A 24,370-nucleotide genomic window follows, 5' to 3' on the forward strand; every position below is an offset into this window, starting at 1 on the left:
AAAAACAATGACAGGAATAGAAGACTCTGTATTTCAGGGGAGGAAATTTGCTATGCCTTGGCAACAAAGCTCAGGCAGTCCAGAGAGGTGTGATGGGAGTGCTCAGCGTGTATGATTCGCCTCCACTAATGGTTGCAGTGATGTTGCTGCAGTGAGTGAGCTAAGCCGTGTATGTCATAGCTGTCTGCTTTAAGTACTGGGAGTTATGTGATGATGCCCTCTTGTACCTGTAAGGAAAGGTCTTTGCTGTACTGAAGTTAACAGTTACCGCTCCTCTATGTCTTGTGAAATGTTTTGAATAACATTCGGGTGCACTGACACAGCGAGCAATCAAGGTGGCACATCGTTGCAAAGCAAAATTGATTGGGGAGGATGGGGCCAAGAGAAATATTCTTTTGCAGTTAATTATTTACTGCAGCGAGAGAGGGAAACTGATGATGTTTGGTTTGTAATTACAGATATCCAGAGGAAAATGCTTCAAGATGATCTGTTTTATTCTGTGTGTTGCCACCTATTTCTTGGTCTCTCTCTAACGTGAGACCAGCACTGTTTAATGACTGGTTCAGTAAAAGCAAAACTCATTATCAATTTCTCACTGCTGGAATATGGCTTTACAGCTTGCTGTGTGGATGCAAAATGGCCTGAATGCCTACAGAGGGAGTAGTCTTTCTGTGCTTGCTGTCTTAATGCATGACCTGCCCATGGTGCCCATCTGACAACAACGTGGGCTCTTGGAACAGCTCATCTCTGTGCTGAAAGGTGACTTTGTGGTTAAAGCGCAGGACCATGAACCCGGGAGTCCTGACCCCATCTCTGGTCTTGGCTGAGCTGGTTGGCTTATCTCACCGGGCTCTCTTCTTCAGGAGTGATACCAACCCAGCAGATATCTAGCCTATCTGCTAGAAGGGTAGGATGTCCTGGATGAGGGGCACTCTGATAACGCAGAGGCAGTGGCAGTCCAGGTACTTGCATAATACAGTGCTGTGGGCCAAACTATAAGAGGATTTTTCCTTTTACATAGCTAAACCCATTACAGATCAGACTGCTCATATGTAAGTTAAACTCAAGAGCTGGTGGAGCTGAGTTTAGATGTGCGTGTGTGGGAGCAATAACTTGACGAATACAAAAAAGTCATTGCTGCACTGTCTCTGGGAAGATGCCTGTACGTCTTCTGCTTGTTTAGCGTGCTTGAGAGAACAGCAGACATGAGGGAGAAGCTGTGGCCTATGAAATGAAGAGGATGTCTTCTTACTGGGAGAAGGAGAGGAGCGAGATCTAGAAAGCCAGAAAGCAGGAGCAAAATGAGGGATGCAGGTGTACACAGTGGGGTCTGCTCCAGGCTGCCCTGTTATCACTGGGTAAGGCTCCGCAGGAAGAGAAGCGAGGAGGAGATCGGTGGAAAAAGGCATTGTGGAGGCTGCTGTTGTGTAAGGTGGAGCGTCGGCTATCCTGCCAGTCCAGGCTGAATCGGAGCATGGTTGGCTGGCAGCAGGAGTGCACAGGATCATCTCCCCTGAGAAAAGCAGACTGGTGAAAAATCTCCAAAGGAGAGTCTGGCTAGCAAGTGCTTGTGCCCCAGGCAAGTTGGGATCTTGTTTAGAGCCTTGCTGAGAAGTGAGCTCTGTTAATCAGTGGTTTGTTGGGGTAACAGGCTGCCATTGTGTAGCTTGCTCCAGTATCGGTGTTGAGTCTGCTCTTGACGCTCCACACTGTCTTCAGCAGTTCTGTGGCTTGCATCCAGCTCTGTTCAGTCTGCTCCAAACCATGTGTATAGAATAAGCTTGAATGTATGAAATTGGAGTCTCCAAATGATGCATTTCGTCCCTTGTCCTACCCTAGCTAGCCACTGCAGCAGCCAGAGCAGTTCTCCTGGTGTGGCACTAGCTCCTGTATTTCTGTAGTGACCATAGCATCTGTGCTCCTTCCCTGCAGCTGACTTTGCTGGAGCAAGAATGAGATGTCAGGGAGCTTAGTGTTACGTGAGAGAGTGGAATTCATCCTCCAGAAAAAGGAGAAGGCTGTGCTTCAGAAACCAGGCTTTGGTTGGTATGATAAATAGATAAAACAGTAGTTGAATATGATAAGTAAATAAAAAATCATTATTTCTTGGAGGTAAATACGGGACAGACCCTGGCTTGTATGTGTGCTAATCCTGTAACTAACTTTTCCATTGTTTCCCCTTGGATCTGTGTCTGTTGATGCAGTGGCTCATTTTGGGTCCCGCTGTGTTAGGCTCCTGCTGTGAACAGCATGACTCTCTCCTTTGTAGCAGGCAGACCCAGCAAACGCTGGTGAAAGCAGGAGATGCCTCCTGCCTCTGTGTGTGTATGCATGCGCACCCTTTGCCTCCCTGGCTTGTGCGTGGAGGCTGAATATATAACCTTATAATATAACCTTGGACATGCAAGGTTTCTCCCAGTCTTGTTTCCCCTGGCCTTTTCCTGATTTGTATGATGTCATATGAGGCCAGCCACCTTTTTCTGGAGGGCTTGTCCCACTTGCCATGCAGGCAGCCTTGGGCAAGTGGTCTGCTCCCTCACCTGCTTCAACAGGTGTGTGCTGGCTTCTTGCTCTGCTGATGTGGGAGGGAGTATGAGGATAAGTGCTGAGGGGCTAGGCAGGGGGAGGACATTGCTGTGCTGGTTAGTGGTGTGACCTCCCACCTGGCAGTCAGGGTAGCTGCTGATGGGTGAGGAAATACGTGCAAATCCCTGCTCTGCTTTCTGCCTCGTCATTCTGCTGGGGGACATCATGGCTGTGCCTTGTACTCCAGTCTGTGAGGGTCACATCTGCTCTCTCTACTCCTAGGGGTACAGATGTACATCCTCCATCCTGCTGTACTCAGTTGCAGCTGACAACTCTGTGGCTATTCTGGTGGCCCCCATGAATTTCCAAACATCAAGGTATTCATTCTCAAAACACACATGTGCTGGAAAGAAATTACCACGGTGAAGGTGGGAAACAGAGGTGTGAGCGAGTCAGACCTAGATCTGGAAAAGTGCTTCTGCTCCTGTTTTTCCACAGAAGCAAGGAGGCTGCGTGCTGGTGTGGCTCAGTCACAGGGGCATATGCAGGGTCTCAGCAGGCCTGTGGCAGAGCAGGGAGGTGGATGGATGAGGGTGGAAATCTCTTGACTGATCCCTGTGGAAGATGCATCTGGTACAGTTGGTACAATTGTACCACGGTTCCTTGTGCAGAAGGGATGAAAGCCTCAGTATTCATCCCAGAAAGCCACTGCAGAGGCAATATCAGGACATATTTCTGAGATTGGCTGGCAAAGTCAACACATACATGTTGTCCACTGCTAGATCAGTTCTGTGTTCTCATCCCTGCAGTACACCCACTATCGAAGGATCAGTGGCTAAAGACGTCAGACACCTAATTAGAGATGTTTTCAAGTGTGAAAAGCATTGTCTTCTGAAAATACTGTCCCTTTATGTATCTCAGTTGGTCATTCAGAAACCGAAGTCATTCCACAAACTCTGATAATGTTGACCAAGACTCAAGGAAAACAAGAAGATAGAGCTGTAGACTGTGCAGGGAGGTAGGGCTGTGTAGAGTGCAGCCTGGATTTGATGTGCAGATGATGATCTGCATGGGGCTGTTGAGCCGTCGCACTGATAGAGATAATCAGTTGATGTGGGACTGGGAGGTCCACCAGCTGTCTGCCTTGTAAATGTTGCTGTTTCCCTGCCGGCCATGCTGACTTGTGATAGGTGGCTGAGGATGGAGAGTGCTTTGGAGCACACAAGTTTTTTACACCACTCACAGTGGTTATTTAGAGCTGCAGCAAAGTGCTTTTTGTGGGCATACCACTGCAGCTTAACTTTGGCCTCCAAGAGATTTGTTTGCTGCCACCCCCACCACAAAACACAGGATCTTAGGGCTGATCCTACGCGGAGTGTCATCATAAGCCCACCTCAGTCCTCCTGTCATGGGGCGGACCATGTCAGCAGCCCTTCAGTGTGGGTCTAACAAGGCAATGCCTCAGTGAGGTGAGAGCAGTTCTCTTCCTATTTTGTAGCAGGCACGAGGAGGATACAAATAGGAGGAAGATAGCCTTTCTTGTCCAATGGCAGCAACTACTGTCACGGTTTTCTTCCTGAGATCATTTCCTATCTGCCATCCCAGGCAAGAATTTGGGCAGTTGTCCTGCAAGGAGGAAAGCTAGGACTTTCAGACCCTGAATAACATTTGCTTAATAATTAGTCATCTGGTCCCCACAACTACTGCACCTGATTATCAAGGGCCAGATGAAATGTCCTCTGCTCCATATTCCTTCCACAATGAACACATTAATCTGTACGGGTAAGAGAGAATGCTTCCTCCACATCAGTTTACACCTTTGCTGTTCCTCTTCTTCTGTGGGGTATGTCCCAAGCAGCCACGCTCTTCCAGCCTGTGAAGTGTCCAGGCCTGGCTGCTCCTCATATCTGCTAGAAAGCGAAAAACTGCACTCCAAGTGCCAAGTGCTGGCTGTGGAAAATGAGTTAATCCATGAGTTTCTCTTTCTTCTTCCTCATTCCCAGCATTTTGCTGGTAGATATGATCACTCTTACTGCTTGTGGGTAATGTGTCCCTACCCCAAGTCTCTCCAGGGCAGACACTGGGCAGGGAAAGGAGAGGTGTTATTACGACCTCTTGTTTTACAGCTGGGGAACTGAGGAATGGAAATCCATGTTAATGGGAGGAGCCTGGAGAAGAGCTGACAACAGAAATTGTTATCCTAGTCTGGTGCTTTGACTGCAAGATCAGCTTCCCCCTTCCTTTGCTAACTGATGAACATCAAAAGATTCAGCACCCAACTGTTGGTGTGTTGCTAATCTGATTTTCTGATGAGTGAAATGCTTTCTCATCACAATGAACCCTGAGAAGGTGGGATTTTGTTTCCTTTTATCATTTCAAGCAAGGTTGTCTCGGCTGTTGTTTTAATATTTTAGGTATCCGGTCTTAAAAGTGATGTGAGCAGAGGGCTGGAATAGCAGTCCTTTCCATGTAAGTCTTCCAGGCTGCAAGTGGGGCTTGCGTCTGCAGAAATGGGTAGATATCCTATGGTAAAACTGAGTGTCTTGGCTTGTTATGGGTTGGAAAAACAGTAAGAAAATTTGGGCAATTGAAAAGAGATGTTGTAGCCCTCTGGATGGGGATTGATTTAAAAAACAGAGGGCTTTAGGATCTTGATTTGTGTTGGTGGCAGATGATTGCAAAACGAGCCATCTCCCTTTTGGTCACTCGTGCCGAGGCACTTTTTGTGGAAAGATCTAAAATACAAGATGCAGTTAATTGACCAAGTCTTTGAGGATAAAAAAAACTTCCCAGGGAAAAAAAAGGTAGATTTCTTTGAGAAGTGAAAAAACCCTTTACTTTTTCTCAAAACGGTTTCCAAGGCACCTAATCTAATCTTTCCAAAACAATTCTCTGGCAGCCAGCGCTCACATATTTTGAAAAACACTGTAGAAAGGAATGTATTGTGACAGTTTAATTTGTTGCTGAAATACGGTCACCTCTCGGGTAATTCAGAGCAACCGTGGAGTGGATGATAAACCTGCTCAGGATGAGTAAAGGGAGGCTGCTCAGATGAAACCAGCAATGGAAGATGTCCATGCAGAAGTACAATTCCTGGAATTTAGGTTCATCTTCTTCCTCCTTTGACTGTAATGGAGCTGTAGCCTGTTCATATCTTCTGAACATGGCAGTTGTTGCTGAGTCCTTGGACATGTCCTTGCTGCGGCAGCAAGGGAGGTTTTGGTGGTGATTCTCCCAAGCAGATGGTAGGGAAGACCCTCTGGTACTGGCCAGCTTTAGAGATGAAATGGATGCAGAAGAAAAGGTGGAAGATTACAGCACGTAAGGTACAAGTCTCTATACCTTCTAGTCCCTCGTTGGGGACTTCTAAAGGCCCAGGGCAGCTAGCTGGATATTGTACTCACCAATCCATGGGTGCAAATTTAGCTGTGTAGAGCTGGCCTGCAATCTCTACTATTTTAAAGACAAAACAAGGCAATTGCAGGACACGCTTGAGAAGGCAAGGGAAAGCCTGCCCCAGTTTTAGAGGAAGACGTACAATTTGAAAAGAAAGAGGTATGGAGTTGTGTCTGTAGCCCGGGTCCTCAAGAAGAGCATTGTCTGAAGTGTGCTCCTTGTGAAGAGGTGGGAAGCTGAGTGCCTAGCAGAGGGCTGGGCTTTTTTTAAGTACATGGTTTTTGGCAAGCCCTGCAATTGCATTGTGACAGGGTTACGAGGTCTTGTTCAAATTCTGCTGAAGTTGGTTGAACTATGTTGACTGCAGTGACCATGGGCTGGCAGGCAGTACAGCATCTTTCAGGTCAGTTCAGGTTTTCATGTCCTTTATTTCAAAGTCTGCATCTAGAATGAGTTTATTCAATTTACAGCTTAGAGCAACTTCAGAATAAATCCCAGGGGAGGAGAAAAAGTGAAGAAAAAAAACCCAACCAAACCCACCGCCACCAAACAGATCAAAATAATCAAACAGCTTGTGCTATGGAACTGGGACATGACTGGCAGCTGATGTGTGGAGGTGGACCAGTCACAGTTTCTCAGCATGTCTTGCTCTGCAGGGGCAATGGGAGCAAGTACCTGTTGGGATTAGGACACAAAGAGATAACGTTTAAAATCTGAGGCAGGAGCCTGCAAACTCAGTGACAGTTGTACGCTGGGGTGGACGAGAAAGCTCTGCCACGAGTAAATCACCCTTTCAGGGAGCTAATTTGAACTTCTTGTTTTCTTCTGAACCCTTCAGTTCAGTCCCACTGTGTGTAAATGTCATGCAGTCTCTTCCATGATTTCTTTTTTTTTCCCCATTTGATTTGAGTGCCTTTTGTAACAACTTATTCCTCATTCATCCTGTTGTCAGGGAAGTTATTCTGCCCGCAATCCCTGTCTGAGCTTAATTTTCTTATTTTCTGTAGCACGAGGGCTGATGGCTTCACAAATCTTAGAATAACTCCTCAATCTCTCCCTGGCCAGCCTAGCAGCATGACAGCTCCATTTAACATGTGCCGTCTGCTTTGGCTTCCTGCCCCTAGACTCGTTATTTTGCATTTGTCTGCATTAAGCTCCAGTGTTGCCTGCCCCAAATGATCATATATCAGAAGTCATGAAAAAGAGAAGACTCCTCAAGGTTGGTCTGTAAATCCCAAGTCTCTCCACCAGAGGAAATGCGCAGTCTGGGTGCTCTGTCCTTTCCCCTCCCATGTCATTGCCCCAGCCCTGCTGTGTGCATGCGTGCATCCCTCCCTGCCTGTCCTGGCCCATCTCTTGGTGGGCATGAGGTGGGCCTTGCAGGCTCTCTGGGCAATACTGTTCTCATGGCACAAAGTGTTTGGTGCCTGGGATGTTTCCCTTTTTTATCCTGCTGACACAGAGGCAGGTCAAGACTTACAGCTCTTCCTTCTCTTCAGCCAGCCCCCAAAATGACTTGGATCCACTTGGAATATTGTTACAGGGAAGATACTGTGAAGTTTTCTCAGTGGTAGGTACTTCAGAGCATGGGCTTCTCATCTACCAGTTGAAGTGTAGCGTTACCTTTAGGCCTTGGGGACTGCAAGTGCTTTCATGTTAGGTGCAGTGTGAGATAGTCCCTCTCTGAAAAGCTTACAAGCGAAGTGCAAGATGGGGAATGCCAGGGTGCAGTTCACCTGTCCACATGTTGACATCTAACATCCCAGCCGCTTACTCTCAGCCCCCCTATATAGGCAGCAGAGGAAATGAGCACTTTCATCTCATCCTAATGCAGATAGATAGCTGAAACAGGTCAGACATCATTGCTCCGGATGATGAGCTCTCATAGTTGCAGGTGTTGCAGGTGAGATGAGAGCTCTGGATGATGAGCTCTCATAGTTGCAGTCTGTGTTGCAGGTGAGATGAATCCCACCTTGACTAGCTACATTGAGCAGGTTGGGGTAGCACAAAAGAAGAGCAAGATGGTGTTAAATGTAGTCTGTCCATGTCTTAGCTGCATGCTGTCTCATTTGGTTAACCTATGCCTCTTCCTTTGCTCAAGAAGCTATCCTTCGTTTTGGTTCCTTGCTGGCCAAGAGCTGGAGGGGCATCATCCAGACAGTGACTGGAAGACAGAGTTAAACACCTCTCAGAGGTGCTCCTAGCAATGGTGCTAGGACAGAGCTCCAAGCCTGTCCCAGCTCTGGACCAAGGGGCATTTTAACCAAGTGAAGGCAGAAAGCATAGGTAGGAATGGAGCAGTCGTGTCCCTGTTTCATCCTTTCATACTGAGGCCAAGCAGCTGTTAGCATAGGTCAGGGATTACTCAGATACTTCCCAGGAGCTCCTGACTTTGTGCATGTGCCCGAACAGCCGTCCTGTTGTATTGCAGGGGGAAAGACATGAGACCTCTGAATTCGGAGCTGAGACAAGGGCATGGGGACTTCAGATTGTGGATTAACAGATGATAGCAGCAGGAGCCCTGGTGCCTCTACAAGGGCTGCACATCTGGGTGTTCCAGGCTTGATGGGTAAAACCCTTTCTGTTAGGGGAAAAAGATTTTTCCTAACACTGAAGCACTATTAAATGCTGCAATGGGGCTTTGGGGGTGATGGAGCCAGTTTCTGTAGTTTTGTATCCCATTTAAGCTGAACCTTCACAGTTGCTCTGAAGACCCTGGTGTGGTCCACAGGGAGCAGGTTGGAGGAGATGCAGAGCTGTCTGCAGAAAGCTGAGCTGTCTCCAGAGCTGTTTCCAGAAAGAACTGGAAAAACAAAGCTGAGCCAACTGGAAGGAATAAAGCCTGGTAGCCCGGGGAGAATTTTCTTGACTGGCTGAGTTTCCCCTTTGATTTGGAGCACTTGTTCCATCATGCCTTTTGCTGGGGAAGAATTAGCCCGGTGGCAGAAATGTGATGCACCAGGCGTTTTGGGAGCGAAAAACCTGTCCGCAGCAAGAGTCTGCAGAGCTTGAACTCAGCCTTCGAGTCCCTGTGCTGGCAGCTGGTTGTGAGCCTGCTCAGCAGGGGAGGGTGCCGTGCCAGGCTCTTTACCCGCCATCTCATGCCTGTGTAGTCAGCATTAAATCCTAGGAACCTGAAGAAAACCAGAGTCAGTTTTATACCCCACTTTTTGTTACTGAAACTCATGCTATAATTCCCATCAGTTCAGACACCCATAAAAAGGTGGTAAGCTCTGGAGAGTCTCTGGAAGTCTAGTGCGTGCACTACAGTTGCTTCAAATTTTGCAGTAGCAGGGACTTCATTAGGGGAAAAAATTCTGTCTGACCCTAGGCAGGAAGCACACATACCATGCTACAGAAAAGGCAAAAAAACCCCTTATATTCCATTATATAGTGTATTTTCCTCACTTCACAATACATCTGATCTCTCCCTGCTCTCTTTCCTGGCTACATGTGACCACCACAAGCTTTTCTATTCTCAAAGTTGTGCTTCTAGGGGACAGAGAGGGTAAGGGGGAGAGCATATAGAAAACCTTCAGGAGGCATTTAATTCAGGAAGGAAGGTATATCAGGGCCTCATAGTTAAAACCCGCAGCATACATTTTGCTCTGAAACTTCCCTTGTTGTCCTTCCCCTCTGAACTTTGGTACAATGACTAGCATCAGTGTTTGAAGAGAGTCCCAGCAGAGAGGCATCTGGCACAGCATTGGGTCCTTGCACCTTCTCGGCGTTTCTGCTGCATGTAGCCGCTTGCCTGGTCAACAAGTGCATTGTCAGTAGCACCGAACAGCAAGTGTGCGCCTGCCCATTTTGCCTGCTCACCCAAGGTAATTCCTTCTGTTACTCCTTCCACTCAGCAAAAACAAGTCAGAAAGGGAGAGATGTTAACGCAGAGTTTTGGTTTGCAAAATGATACCTGCAGTGCCTTGCTGTGTTCTGTTATTCACATGCAAAACCCTGAGCCCCATCCGCAGGAGCGGCATCGTGCTAGTACTGGCTTTTTGCTGCGATCAGCCTGCTGCTGGTTGGATGTGCTCCGGCAAAACAGTGCTTTTTACTTGTTAATTTTTGCCACCGACAGTACGCTCACTGCCTTGTCAACAGGAGACGGCTCATAGGTCTGTGGGAGATGTGCAGCAGCGTCGCTCAGCTGTTTGCTCTCCTGGTTGAACAGGCATGTGTATGGGTCTTTGAAAGCTGGTGGGAGAAACTAGGATCCATCATCTCTTTCACGAAGGTTTCGTAACTATACGACCTTCCTAACTAATTTCCCTAATTCTCTAATAACATATGTGTAACTAAATCTAGACAGACAAGGCTACATCAAGCCTTAGGCATGGGAAATCGTGTAATACGATAAAGTTGCATATCGTGTCCAGGGCAGAGCTAACCTTGTTGCACCAGGAACTTCCTTAAGGTTTTACCTTTAGGGTGGGAAGATGACTCCTGTCGCAGGGAACCCCAGTTCCCTCCTGTATTCCACCAAAGACTGCTTTGGTTTCTGATTCAGCTCTACAAATACCGTCTAGTGGCTTCAAACTGGGTATGAAGTTGGCTGGTATTATTTTCCCCTGTGAAGGCTAAAGCGAGGGAGAGAAAATTAAAGCAACTTGTCTTAGCCTGAGTCAGCATTGTGGAGTTGCGAGCGTGTCTCTGTAGAGCCTAGTGAAAGGTCCCTGCCTTATCTGGCTTGATATTTTGCTCATTGCACAACTTGCATGTCCCATAAATGCAAATGTTTCCCTGGGTTTGGCCCCGGTTGCCCAAGGAGGGTGTTTGTTCAGATTCTCATGCTTTGCAATTAATATAAGCTTCTCAACTCTGTGTGAGAGAAAGAAGGGGAAGTGGTGCTAGGTGGCTTTTTTTTCCCCCCTCTCCTTCTTGTTGTTCCTTACCAGCTGGCTACTTTGAAACAAGCATGTTGTCATTTTTTCCTTAAGAAGCAACGTGTCACAGCTTCAGAGAGGTTGTGGGAGCTTTTGTCCGCTGGTGTTGCAGCTGCTGTGGGCAAGGCACAGACAATATGTAGTGCTGTGGGTTCCCAGCCTGCGAGCTGGGTCTGGTCGAAGTGGATGCCAGCCCAGCTGAGCAGCATGGTCCTTCTTTCCTGGTGCATTCCCGCACTTGCTCGGCAGTGGCTGGGAGATGCTAGACCTGCCTCGCTCCTTTGTATCATCGCCCAGATCGTGCAAGAGCAGCAAAGTTCACTCCTCGGGATGTTGTCAAAGAAATCTGAACCTGGTGCATTGCAAATAAATATCTTTTCTCTGCCTTGTTCAGCTAAGGCAGCATTATCTTAAGAGGGCTGTATGAAGTGTGCTTGTCACAGCTGTGCCAGGCACTGGCACAGCTCATGGAGATACACGTTGCTCATACACGTTGTCTCCTGAGCTACTGGATGAAAATTGGCTCCTTTAGAGGGTAAATTCCCTCCATTTTAGTACAGGTTCAGAAAAAGGTATCTAGTTTAGACCTGGAGAACACACTTCATCTTTAGGTACAGCGGCCAAACTTTGAGTAAACCTGGTGAAGTCTGTGGTTCATCATGTTTTCCAGAGTACTCGCTGAACTTGCTTTTTTTTTTTTGTGTGCTCTTCAAGATCAGCGATTTCTTTGGTGCTGAGAATAAAAAAAGCACTTGCTTAAAGTGGCGTGGAGGAGTTGTCACCCTATAAAACTCAACCTGGGCCATTGGCTGTGTGTTTCACAATGATCTTGGCCGATCACATTGGTGTCTTCAGACCTTGCAGCCATGTGGAAGTCTTTTGGGGGTGGGGTGGGGAAAGGCCAACTACATTAATTTTTGTATCTGATCAGAGTTTTGACTGTTAGCTTAAGTCAGATTTCCTGTTTGAGTTGACATAGTATGTCCTGAGTTTGATCAAAAATATGTGGAAGTAAGGGCAAATGAAGCCTGTGGAATGGCAGCCACCACTTGGAACAGCTTTTTTATGGTAGATCTCCATTTGGGTAAGAAATACTAACTTCAAATACACTTTTCTTCAATGCAGGTCTTACACCCTCTCTGTCCTATCTTAGGTATGCAGGTGAAAGGCAAAAATTGTTATATGAGGTAATAAAATATTTGTGATTAGTAGGAGTTTGAGTCCAGATCCTAGACCCTGCTCAGCCTCTGATGGAGGGAATTAATTTAGAATGAAACAACCTTTACCCCAAGTTTTTAAGGATGGACTTTGAGGATAAGTTGACAAGCTCCAGCTTTCAGAGCTCAATGCTTTCCTTGCTGTTGGAGTATGAATTTCCTCTTGTGTTAATATACTCACTCTCTACAAAACACTGCAGCATCTCTTTTTGCTTAAGTAGTGTTTCAGTTTAAAGTTGGCTGGTTTGACATGTGAGCTGGTGGCTTTTTCTGTTGGCTTCCATGAGCTTTTTCTGGTTTTAAAAAAGCTTTTTGCAAACATTTGATTCTTTTAATTTAATTTATTTTTTTCATTTAAAGTTCCTGTGTGGGAACAATGAGAGCTATGTAGGAACTGTACCCACTACACCGTGCCATGGCCTTGAAGGTTCATTGTAGGGACACACATGGTCCTCAGGGAGTTGCTTTCTGCAAATAAGAGGATTTAAGGGGGAAATCAAGCAGCAGTTTATTTACAGTTAGGTGTGAATGACGTCCAAGAGTGAGAAACTGCTGTGCGTGCCTTAGGAGCCCTGAGAAACAGCACTGGTGAGCTCTGCTGCTGTCAGATGAAGCAGGGGGGCTTTATCAGCACATCACCCCTTTCTGAAATCTCACCAGTGGCTTGTCTCTTCTTAATCTCTGAATTTATTCTTCTAAGGAAGGAGAATTTTGTCCTACCAAGGATTTGAGGAGAAATGGACCTATAAAGTAGAGCCCCTGACTGCAGATACTTTGGTGGTTCTCTGTTCTCTTTAAGAAAAAAAAAAACAAAACCCACACCAAAACTCCAAAATAGCTGCTTGTTCAAAAGTGAGGACTTTCTGTAGTTGTTCCTAGTGACTGTGTTCTCAGGGGGATCACTTCCATTGCTTATGAGTAATTTCTGAGTCCAAGTCGAAGCTCACAAGACAGATCGTGTTGTGACAAGAGCTAGGAAGTTTGCATCATCTGATTAGACTGGATCATCTTTGACGTCACCTGTCTGTTTTCTTGCTTGCTTTTTCCTAACCGGGGCGGGGGGGGGGGGGGAGAGGAAAAAAAACCCAAATGGCCTTGTGACATTTAGCATTACTCAAACACTCTTGCAGTCTGGAATGGTCAGCAAAGGCACCATGGACAAATTTTGTGGGTGTGGGTGAGCAGAATCAGAGAGGAACCCTAGACCATGCATAGTACCAGGCTCCTACCACTTGAACAGTGACTTCATAGCTGTTACAATTCATATTTATATTAGCAGACCAAAAAAAGCCTGAAGGTGGGAAAAGGGATGCTGCCACTAGTCTGAGCAACCATGTAGACTGTGGTCTTTTGATGCACATCCCATCTCTGTCCCACCAGCCCTGCCTGAAGCGCCTTTAGTGGTATTTGCCATAGCCCGAGAGATGTTTGTATGAGGTTTTTGGTGCCCTGAGGTCCAGTTTTCAACCCCCTTTCCAGAAAGCATGGCTTAAGTATCAGAGCTTCAGTTCTTGTGTTGTTGCTAGTGTTTGCGAGGGCAGATGCTGAACACAGTGGTAACCAATAGAATAAAAGGTCAGGACTGGTTTGCTGGGGGCTGATAGCAAAGGGTGATAGCATGAAAAACTTCCAGCAATTGGTGATTTGCAGAGTGATGTAGGTCATGTAACAGATCTTCCCATCCCCCCCAATCTAATAGCATATAGAAAATATAATAAATTTTACTTATAATAATAACGTTGTATTATTATATGCTGGGGGATTGAAGGCAGATGCTTGGATTTTTCCCAGTGGGCTGAAGGGAGGTTCAGGTTTTGTTTGGTTTTGGTTTAAAATACAATAAATAAATAAAACAAAAGAACCATGAGTCAGCTTGACCTTAGCTGCAGCAGTTCCTCCGCTGTGGTCCCCAGTCATTGTCTAACAGATGCCTGCACCTCTACTAGGATGGATGAACCCAGAGACTGCTATATAACATGTGCAGGCTTATTTTTGTCACCCCCCTTGCAGAAACTCCTTAGGGAGGCTCTGCGTGTCCTTAGGAGCCAGTGGTAGGGGAAAGGAGTGGATGCTTTGTGCCTCTTAGCAGAGGGTTCTGGGAAGACACTCAGCTGCTGATCCCAGGAGCCCACGAGCAATTGCCATGTGCAATTCCTCGTGGCAGCCAGATCTCCAGGGAGGAGGAAACAACTCTGTCACCTCCTTCCTTCTTCTGCTTTATGATTGCTGACTTTCATATAGCTGCTCTGTAGGCACTCTCTGTGCCTCCCTGGCTGAATGAGGGTGTATTTTTAACCTTTCTTTCCCAGGAAATGTCTGTCTACCTTGCTACTGTCTCAAGATGCTGAGAGGGATGTCTCTCAGCTCCAAGATGCCCCAAGTGGGCTAAGGTTGAAAATTAAAATAGACCAAGTGAGATCCTCAACCAGTGTTGACTGTCTTGGCTTTAGTAGCTTCACTGCAGGGATGCTACTTCTTACCCTTTCCTTAAGGTGATCCTTCAAGGTCAGATCACAGTTTTGGGAATTGCGTGTTTGGTTCTGACTCCTCAGCTTGGGCTGTCCTCTCCCTTTTGGGAAACTAAAAAAAAAATCTTACACCTTGTCCATACTACACACACAGTAGCTTAGGGCTGTCAGGAGAAGTCAGCTTTGAAACTCTAAGTTTGCCTTTTGTGGTTATGGGGTTTTTTGGGCCAAATACAGAACTGTTTGCATGAGCCTTATAAAGTCAAGAATAAATCCTCAGCATTGCAGAGTTGTGCTTGGGCAGCAGGATCAGAAAGTCTGAGAGGCTAGTGGTAGATGGCTGGACACTGAGAAAGAAAATGGGAAGCTGTATATACAAGCCTGGTAAAAAGCAGTGATATTTATAGCTTGGGGACCTCATTGCTGCAAGGTGTTAGGGAAGTCCGAGGCTTCAGAAGATGAAGATTTGTGTTGGTTGTATGGACAGCAGGGACAACCAGAGTTAAAAAGAAAGAAATTCTCTAAAGTGGAAATTTTGGTGTAGGAATCCCCTTTTTTGTTTGCAGAACATCTGACAGGGTGAGACCCTGCTCTGGGACCAAAGATGGCTTCCACTAGAAAGAGTAAAAGAAGGCTTTGGGCTATGTGAGAATCCCCTACAACATCTCCATGCCTGGCTGTTGCTTACACTGCCCTAATGAAGTTAGATTACGGTAATTATAGCGCATTACAGTTCAAAGTTCAAAAGTCCCTCCCCCCCCAATGTGCATGACCTTTTCTTGCTGCTGTGTGGGGTTTGGCTGGGGAGTCTGCTATGCAGAGATTGATCTGTGATGGAGGTGCATTGCCATGCCTTCATCTAGAAGGGCACCTGTGGACTCACATTGCCCTGTTTTACTTTCCCCAAGCTGTGACTCTTCCAGCTGCAGATGTTTTGGGCTGTACTTTGCATGGTCTCTTTCTTTGTGTACTCTCAGGAGAAACCAGGTGCTGAGGAACAGGGTGAAATCCTGTCTGTGGGTGTTGTAAACACCAGCTGTGTCTGGTCACCAGGTACCTGCCAGCGTGGTACCAACTGTGGGCAGGTGATGGTCTCTGGCTGACTTCTCCTCCAACTGAAGACATTCTCTCTCTAAAGACTCAAAGGTTTTCTTCTTTCTGTTTGCAGTTGTGAGCTCGTGTCCAAGCTCCCGTGCATCTTTTTGTCCGTTCACTTCATGAACACTCTGACTCTCTTTTCCACAGTGAGCTGTCATCCCTAAAGCTGAGGGCGTGGCATGCTTATCTGTACCTCTTTCAAACAAGCAAATCTGGTTAACGTGACTGGAGGGAGCACTTGCCAGTGCTGTCATGCTGGTCCAAGTAAGAGCCCTGCATTGCCCTTTTCTCCATCAATTGTTGATCTGTGTAGAGGAACACCTAAGTTGAGTCAAAGAGGTAGGGCAGGGTCTCTGGGCCACATCAAGTGCACTGCCGAGGCCAGATCTGGATCTACTCATTGCCTCTACCAGGGATGTCCTGAGGGACTGGGGATGACTTGAGGTATTTCAAGAAGACACGGGTACACCTAACCTTTAGGCATTATCAGAGCGACCTCAACCGCTCTGCTGCTCTCTGAGGCTTTGCTTATTTGTTAATCAGCTTGTCAGGCTTCAGTGTTGAGGTGGAGCCACATCTCACACAGGCTTGGTGTCTCGCTTTTCTGTGGTTTCTTTTCAGCCCTAGTGTGCCTGTGGATGCTGGCTGCGAGCCCACCTAAATCCTGCACGTCGTTGTTGCTGTGGGCTCCCAAGGAAGCTCTGGAAGGAAACCCCCCTTGCTTCTGCTGATTGTGCAGGTCTGTCGGCAGATGCTGGAGGCTGTGACGGAGGTGATGGAGTAGGCATTGTGCTCCTGTTCCCTGCATAATCAACTGCAGCCATTGATGAGAAGCATAGTCTTCTGGCAAAAGCTCGAATGTGGGGGAGCAGAAATCCCCAGCTTTACCATGTTTCCTGTGTGACTGTCAGCGAGTCACTTAATTGCTGTGGGCTCCTGGTTGCAGGGTAGAGTTACTATTTCCTTGATCTGCTATGCCATGTGTTCCCGTGGGGGTGGGATATATGAACCTGCGTGGAGGCTACTTGGAGTTGAAGGAGCATGTCTTCTGTGTCCATGCTGTGACACTTGCAAGACAGGCAGGATGAGTCCCTGTGCAGTGTCCCTTTGTCGCTCCAGAACCAAAGGAGGGAGATTCCTCCCTTTTCAGTACGGAGAGCTGTAATCTGTACATCTTCAGTCTTATTTGCAGCAGGTCTGTGCTGTGACAGTGATGTGTTTAAATAACCCACCCACAGCAACATTGCTTGGACTTTTTTTAAAATCCAGACTGCTGCAGAGGGAGGGGACATGAGCATCACATTAACAAGCCTATTGTGGCTGAGATTTACCACGAGCAGCAAAGTGAGGTTTGGGTAATCCAGGACCCAAACTTAACAAAGTCTGCTGATCCAAACTTCAATCTCGCGCCTTAACCTTTGGACCTCTCTGTTTCTGTCAGTGTTGTGTGATGGTTGCTCAGTATTGCACACACAATGCATTGGTTGGCTCTGCCTGGCTTCAGACCTGGTCGTGATGAATTCATTCGCTTTGGCTGTTGAAGGGCTGGGTTTGGAGGTCTTCTCCAGACCTCTCTGCCAGCCATGCTCAGTGTCCCCATCCCTCTAGGTTGCAGTTGGCTGGTGCTGCAGCTGCTGGGTCTGTAAATCAGCAGCATGCCCCTGAATATCTGCTGCATAATGACTGATGCATATTCATGCTTGTGACAGCATTGTGTCACCCTGCTAATAACACATCCTGGTGGGAAGAAGAGCAGGGACGGGGTCCCAGCAGCAGGTGTCTGCTCGCTTCCTTTTGTCTCCTCTTCCTGCTGCCCCCTTGTTGTTGGCTCCCTAAGATGCCCCATCACTTGCTTTTCTAATGCATCTTCCCCAGCTCCTTCTCCCAGATTTGCTAATGCAAGCCCTGCAGGTTTCCTTTTTGCTGTGGTACGTTCTTCCCCTTCGTCCCTGCTCTGCTAATAAATAAGGGTGTGTGCCTGCAAAGGCGCTGCAAGGGCTAAATGAATGCAGAAGGATGATCGTTATATTTGATCACGTAGATTAAATGGCTTACTAATAAAGGAGACACTCTGGAATTATCTGATTTTGGCTGTTTGGGGTCACTCAAGCTGTTCCTTTGAGCTCTTGTCTTTGAACAAACTGTATGAGCAGCTTTTTATTGGTGTCCCATTGGGAACGGAAAGGCAAGAAGGAAACTCAGTCATCTTCCCTCATCCCAAGATGGACTGTCCCTCACCCACAACTAGCCTGCGGAGATGACACTATTGCACCTGTGCTGCTCTACCCTCTGTCTTGAAAAATGAAGGGAAAAAAAGATGCTGTACCACCTTTCCCTGGAAAAGATAAATTTTCGGAGGCTATGATTAGCAGCCTGTGATATACCACATGTGAGAGAGGACAGATGGGGATTGACTCTGCTTTTCTTCTTCCAGTACAAGATCCTAGGTGCTGTCCAGGGAAGCTGGGACAGCCAAGTTGTGTACTAACCAAAGGGCACCCCAAGATACGTCTGTCCGAGTCCAACCCAGCCAGAGCGGTCTCTCCCTGCAGAGAGGGATCCCTCTTACTCCTCCTCTGTGTTTCTTCTCCTTCTAGGGGGACTTCAGCCATCCCCAGACAAGAGGACCCTATTTCTCTGCAGGGCTGGTTAGCCCAGAGGGTGAGTGCCGCATGGGCAAGAGCAAATGGGGCTCCTGCTGTCCCAAGATACTCATTTGTTTGCTTTTCTGCTGCTGGCCAACAGCTTCCACCTCTTTCAACCTGATCCCAATGCCGCTGGCTCGCTGTCTGGACCTTTCTGCTGCAGGAGCTGTAGTGCGATAGGACATGTGCTGCATGCACAGTTTCATTCCTGGAGAACGGAGCTCACTGATACTCTTGTAATATTATTTTGCTCCAAAACCTGGCCTTTTAAAAGTCTCTTATCCATTAAATGTTAAAATAAAAATTTTTTAAAACTAAAAGCATTATCAGAACAATTCTTGGAACTTCCCAGCTGCAAATACCCTGTCTCCTTATCCATTTATTTGCTGTAAAAATACATATGTGCTAGGATTTAAAGCAAGCAGGAAGTTTACAGCCAGACCTACTTCCATTGCAAATTATTCTCACTGAAAATGGATTGGATGCATTTCCTGAAACCAGCTTCCTAATATTTCCCTGTCAGCGGTTGTTTGGGAGGAACAGGGAAGGAGGGAGAGGAGAACAGGGGGGGAATTAATTTCTTGACTATGGGGTATGTTTTTTTGGCCTGATATGCAGCAGTGGTGCTCAGGCTGGGACTGGCCCTTTGAAGTGATGTACAAGGCCTCCTTATACCAGTGGCTTCCCCTTTCTTGTAGCCAGGCTTTGAGTGGGGAAAACAGCAGTGGTCCTCAGCCTGCCCCTCTGCTCCAGCCCTACCTGCATCTCCTATTGCTCATCTGTGCATCAGAGCATCGCTGGCTGTCTGTGCCCGTGACCAAGCTGTGATTTTATTAGGATAATTGGAGAGCAGGGTGCCTCTTACAGCACTCCAGGCTTTCCTGTTTGATGTACCCTGCCTCCCCAGCCACCTCTGCACAGGAAAGCTGGGCTGGGGGGAGCTGCCAGCTCTGACAGCCCAACACAAAGACCCAGCAGGAGACCAACGGCTTTCCCATCCAAAACCTCTACTGGGAGCTTTTTGTCTCATGTGAAGACCCCAGATGGGAAGTTACATTGCCTGAATTGAGTTCCCACCCATTGATGACTTTGGGCCAGTCCCTTGGCTTGTTTGCATCCCCTTGCCTGTCTGTACAATGAGGAGGATGGTTGTTCTCTTCATGCACAGTCACCACCCCCAGGTCTAGCACTGGGTGCTCCATCTCTTGCAGCTGGTGGCAAGATCTGAATTGTCCCTTATGCTGTCGCAGCAGAGAGCCAGGGAGCTGCGACCTGCCATAGCCTGATGGCAGGACTGGTGAGTCCTGGGAGAGTCTGTACCTTTCCCCGGCAGCTTGCCTGCAGCTGCTCCTTTAGTCATCAAGAGGACCAGGCAGAAGACATCAGGTACCATAGAAAACCAGCCTGGAGACAGCATCTCTTGTAATCCCACCCCATTACTGGGCAGCATTTGCCCCAAAGCCTGATGTTTTCTGTCCCTGTTAATAGCTGTAATTATAGAGATCCACTTATGCTGGCACTACATACTCATCTGGTCCAAGTTTCTACTTCATTGCACCTTATATCTTGTGGGAAAATCAATACAATTTGATACAGAGTCTAGCAAGTCAAGAGATTGCTCAGAGCCTGGGTTTGTGGTTGCCTACCACATGTTTTAGCAGTTACAGTTATTATCATCTATAATGTGGGTCTTGTTTTAAACTTTCCTGGGTACCTGTCCATCTCTTCATATGCTCAAGGTACATTATGTTGCCTTTCACCCATCCTATTTATGTTTATAGATGGGATTTTAATGCAAAGGAAGGTTAAAAGCTGCCTTGTCTCTTGAGCTCTGCCTTGGCCTCTCTGTTGCAAAGAGTATGTTCTTCATTTGTTTTTTCTGAAAAAGGCTGGGATGCCTGGGAGAAGTCTCTTTTCCAGGGCGAGTTGGAGAGCTGCCAGCCCAGGCGGGGAAGCGTCTGCCTCTGAACCACCTGCTCGGCCCTGGGAGGCTGGAGAGGAGATGAAAGCGGAGGAGCCCTGGCAGTTTGCAGTCTTCTGCATCTTGGCAGTGAGAACTTTTTCTCCCCCACACTGCTTTCCCACATGCGTTGGCAGAGTCAACGCTAGGTCCCAAGTCCTGACTGCAAGATAAGAGCTCAGTTTTTATTTAATTGTTCCCTCTTGTCCCAGCCTGCTTTGTGGTGTGTTCATGCCTTCATGCATTCACCTTTACCAGGCTTTCAGACAAAACTCCAGTCTCCTCTTTCCTTACACAGGCTACTCTTGCTCATCTAGAGTCTCAAGCAGCACTTAAGTGTTCAATCATGAATCACAGGCATAATTTAAAAACTGTCTTTGATTTCTTCAAACCGCTGCCCCTGCTAGATGCAGACAACTGGTGTTTTCAGCTAGTGGCTTGGGTGCTATCCCAGGTGGTCTCTCCCATGTGCTTGTGATTTTTTTAAGGGTCTGTGTTCAGCAGTGGGGTGGGATGTATCATTTGCTTGCCTGTTTCCTTCAGACCTTGCCATGGATTGGCAGCAAGTAACCTGTAGAGCAGCATGCTTTCTGTCTGTGGAAGTCAGCTTGGAAGATTGGTTCTTCTGCAGAGACTATGGTGGGACAGGCTCCTTGCTTTCAGGGAGAAGGGTGGAGTGGGGATGGTGGGAGGTGAAGATCCCACCGTGATTCGCAAGCACGTCCCAGCACCTGCCAGAGTTTCCTGATGGTGTGCTGCTCCCCCTGCCATGTTCATGATGTGGAGACATGGACATGAGCAGTCCTGGTTTATAAGCTCGTAAGATACTGGGTCTGCTAATCTTTCTTTGGAGTATAGTAATTTTGGTGGCCTGTATTTGGGGGGGGGGGGGGGGCACAATTCCTTCATCCAGAGGGAAAGCTCTTGGGTAGCTGCTTTGTTCTTTGGGTTTATTGCATTACTGACTTGTGTAGATTGTTTGCTGTTTTGGGTGGTTTAGGCATGGCTGCCTAACCACCAGTTAAGTTTTTAAACCTAAAACCAGTTGTTTTTCTTAGAGTAAGCTGACAACAAGGAACTTTATTAAGAATATTTATTATTTGAGAGGGAAAGCAAGAACAGTATAGCCGGACCTGCTTACTGCTAACAGCCGACGATTGCACAGCTTTGTCTTTTACTCAACTTTACAGACAGCTGAAGCAGGAGCCAGGAAACGGGCAGCAGCTTTGGTGAGGATGGTACTATCTTGTTTTCCTTTGTCCTTCCATCTCTTCTGGAGATGGAAGGTGAGCAGGGACTTCACAAGCCCTTTGTGGTTGGGTAGGCTCTGGCAGAGGGGTTGTGTTGCCAGAGGTGCTTCAACTGGAAACTGCAAGGGCTGGGCCTGGCGCAAGGGCCCATCCATGCCTGTTCAAGACCTGGTGCAAAGCCATGGCTTGCACCTTGCTGCTGGGACATGTTTATGGCTGCTGTGGAGGGGCAGTCCCTCTCTTCCAGACCTGCCTGTGCCTCAAACCTGCCTGCAGCTTTCTGCTATTCTTCCTCCTAGGTTTCTCCTTGAATGTGTGCCTGTGTTTTAGCCTCCTACTTGATATCGTTCCTTACCCTTTTTCTTTTTTACCTCTGGAGCAACATTTTTGTGCTTGGTCTCTTGGGACAGGGTGCCTCTTCCTTCAGATCTTGAAGAGCTTGCAGAGGATGGAAGAAGCCATTCTGTTCAGGCTTTTTTCTTTTTTTCCCTAATAGAAGACATTTATTATCTCCAAGTCATTTCTCCAAAGCACGGGCACCATTTGCAACTTTTATTCCATCTTTGGCATCCCTCTCTCTTTTTTCATCTGTAGGCTGCATTGTCTGAGTTTGCGGGTATGCAGCCAGCAAGCCAACAACAAGCACACATTGGGTTAGATTTGCACCCCACTTGTTAATTTAAAAAGCAACAAATAAATTAAAATGAAGCATTGGATAGGCTGTGATTTGTAACAGAGCATCAGCTTGCCAGCCTCATTTCCCTAATCTCTTTCAGGCTGGGCAGGCCACAGAGAACATCAGCATTTTGACCCTTGAGTGAAAATGAAAGGTGGCATTTCACACTGCCAGAGAGGTTCCTTGTGTACCTCCAGAGGCTGTATTTTGTGACATTGGTGACAGTCTTGTGCATGAGCAAATGGAGGAGCCTGGACAGTCACCGGGGTGAGCCAGCAAGGTTTGCCTTGTCAATGTTCTAAAATCACCGAGTAGGATTACTGACTTGCTGACATGGTGGACTGCCGGTATAAAAGGCTGAGATGAGCGTTGTTCTGCTAGAGTACTGCAGACCACTTCTGCCTGCAGGGCATCTCTGCCGAAGTGAAATAAAATCAAACACTGCAGCATTTGTGGTCTAAGGGCTCCTCGGTTCCTGTGGACAGGGCTTTTGAAGGAAAGGGCACCCAATCTGAGACATGTCCAAAGAGATTTGCAGAGGCGAAACTGACTTCTGATGCCTTTCAATGCAGAGACTCCCAATGGACAGGTAGAGAGTAAATGTTCAGTAATGAACAGTTGTAAAACTTCTGTCATGGCTGGCCTCAGTATGGCAGCGCTGCACAAAGATCTGTCTCTTGGCTTGTTTAGTTGGCTTGGTGTCCATCCTGGGGGAGAAAGAAGGTGACGGGAGGACACAGAGAAAGCTCCTTCTATGATCCTGTTGGAAGGGTGTCAGAGCCTCCCTCATGGTGAATGCACTGGAAACCCACTGCAAATCCCTTTCGCTTGATACCTGAGCTTTTCTTGAAACTGTGATGGTGTGATGGGATGTACTGATGGGGCCTGCTTGAGTTCTGCTTCTCTGCTTCTGCTGAGTGAGTTTCTGGAGGTTTCACAGTCAGGTCCCAAAAACCACCTCTCCCCCTGCAGATGAAGCTCTGTGCTGGAGAAGAGGGACCGTGAAGAATGTCAGGTTGTTCTTTGCAGGACACAGCTCGGTCTCTGGTTAGCACCTGTAACCGTGATGCCTGCACCTGCTTTAGGTCGTAGCCCCACGAAATCTTGCGCCAAGCATCTCGGTCCTCGCTTCTGTGGGCAAAGCCTCTGTGCTGCCCAGCATGCGCAGGCAGGAGAGAAGATGAGATGTGCCTTCTGCCCTCCCCTACACCTTCATCCCCTCCCTGCAAGACAAAGGTAGGATGCTTGTGCCCACTGGGGCTGGGTGCTTGCTCTCCTGGCTTCCTGCACAAGGCTGGTAGATGTTTCTTGTTTGCTGGAGCTGCATGGCTCCGGCTACTGGGCTGGGAGCAGCTGCTGCTGCCAGGCGGAAGCACTCGGTGAGGCTTTCCTAGACAGCTTTGAACAGGAGCCAGGAGCCCTCTCGCTACAGGAGAAAATCCACGAGATCAGGAAATATAGCAGCGGCATCTCCGGCTCCACGCTGAGGGTGTTGGCTTGGCATGCAGATCCCAGCCCTCCTCTTCCGGGACAGTGCTCCTGAACAGCTCTCCTCCTCGCTGTCTTGCTCAACTATTAGTTCAACAGCCCTGCACGGCTTTTGGGGGGTGCAACAGTTGAGTACTGCAGAGGTGATAAATTTGGATAGCCAGGGAAAACACCAGACAGCGACCTGGGTCAGGCTTTCCGATCTTGAAGAGCTTGCAGAGGATGGAAGAAGCGCTGTTGCTGCTCAGCATGGGACTGGGAGGCTGTGCTTTCGTGTTTCCCTCTGTTATTTTGTGGTCAGCTCTGTCTGGGCTCTGTGTTAGCTGCTGAGAAATAGAAACTCTTACTTATGGTTCTCTGGAAATCCTCGCATCAGGAGAAGCAACCAACAGGCTGTAGACCTCCGTCTGGTGTGTCCCCAGACTGAGCATGAAAGCTTGGGGTGTCTGTTACCATTTCTCTGGCAGGAGCCCCATTCTCTCTTCCCTGCCTCTGTTTTTTAGGAGAGCCAGAAACATTCTTTGGGATGGCTGTTCCTTGAGCCAGCCCATGCAGTGCTGGTGATGTTCGTGTGGTGTTGAGGAACAACAACCCCTGCGTTGAAACCTGTGAGTGCATCGATGAGCAGCCTTGCTCTTCCCATGTTCAGGAGTGAAGGGCGTGATGGGGACCTATGAGATGGTGTTGGTAAGGTCAACTTAGGCCAGCTGCCCAACTCTGTAACAAAGCTTGGCCATATGGAGATCCCCGCTTTCCCTGC

The 24,370-nt window shown here is 47.7% G+C and overlaps 1 protein-coding gene across 2 annotated transcripts in view; it reads left to right on the forward strand.

Annotated features, from left to right (window-relative positions):
- HRAS (HRas proto-oncogene, GTPase) overlaps positions 1-24,370 on the forward strand; it is a 43,322-nt gene that overhangs the window by 4,404 nt on the left and 14,548 nt on the right. The window contains exon 2 of one of the 2 annotated variants that reach the window (XM_075502377.1): positions 18,189-18,252. The exons of the other annotated variant lie outside the window; for it this stretch is intronic. The gene's annotated coding sequence lies outside the window, so the exon portion shown is untranslated. The remainder of the gene's footprint in view (positions 1-18,188; positions 18,253-24,370) is intronic. 2 annotated transcript variants of the gene reach the window in all.

The sequence above is a fragment of the Mycteria americana genome, chromosome 5, assembly GCF_035582795.1.
Source record: "Mycteria americana isolate JAX WOST 10 ecotype Jacksonville Zoo and Gardens chromosome 5, USCA_MyAme_1.0, whole genome shotgun sequence".
NCBI classification, from domain to species: Eukaryota; Metazoa; Chordata; class Aves; order Ciconiiformes; family Ciconiidae; genus Mycteria; species Mycteria americana.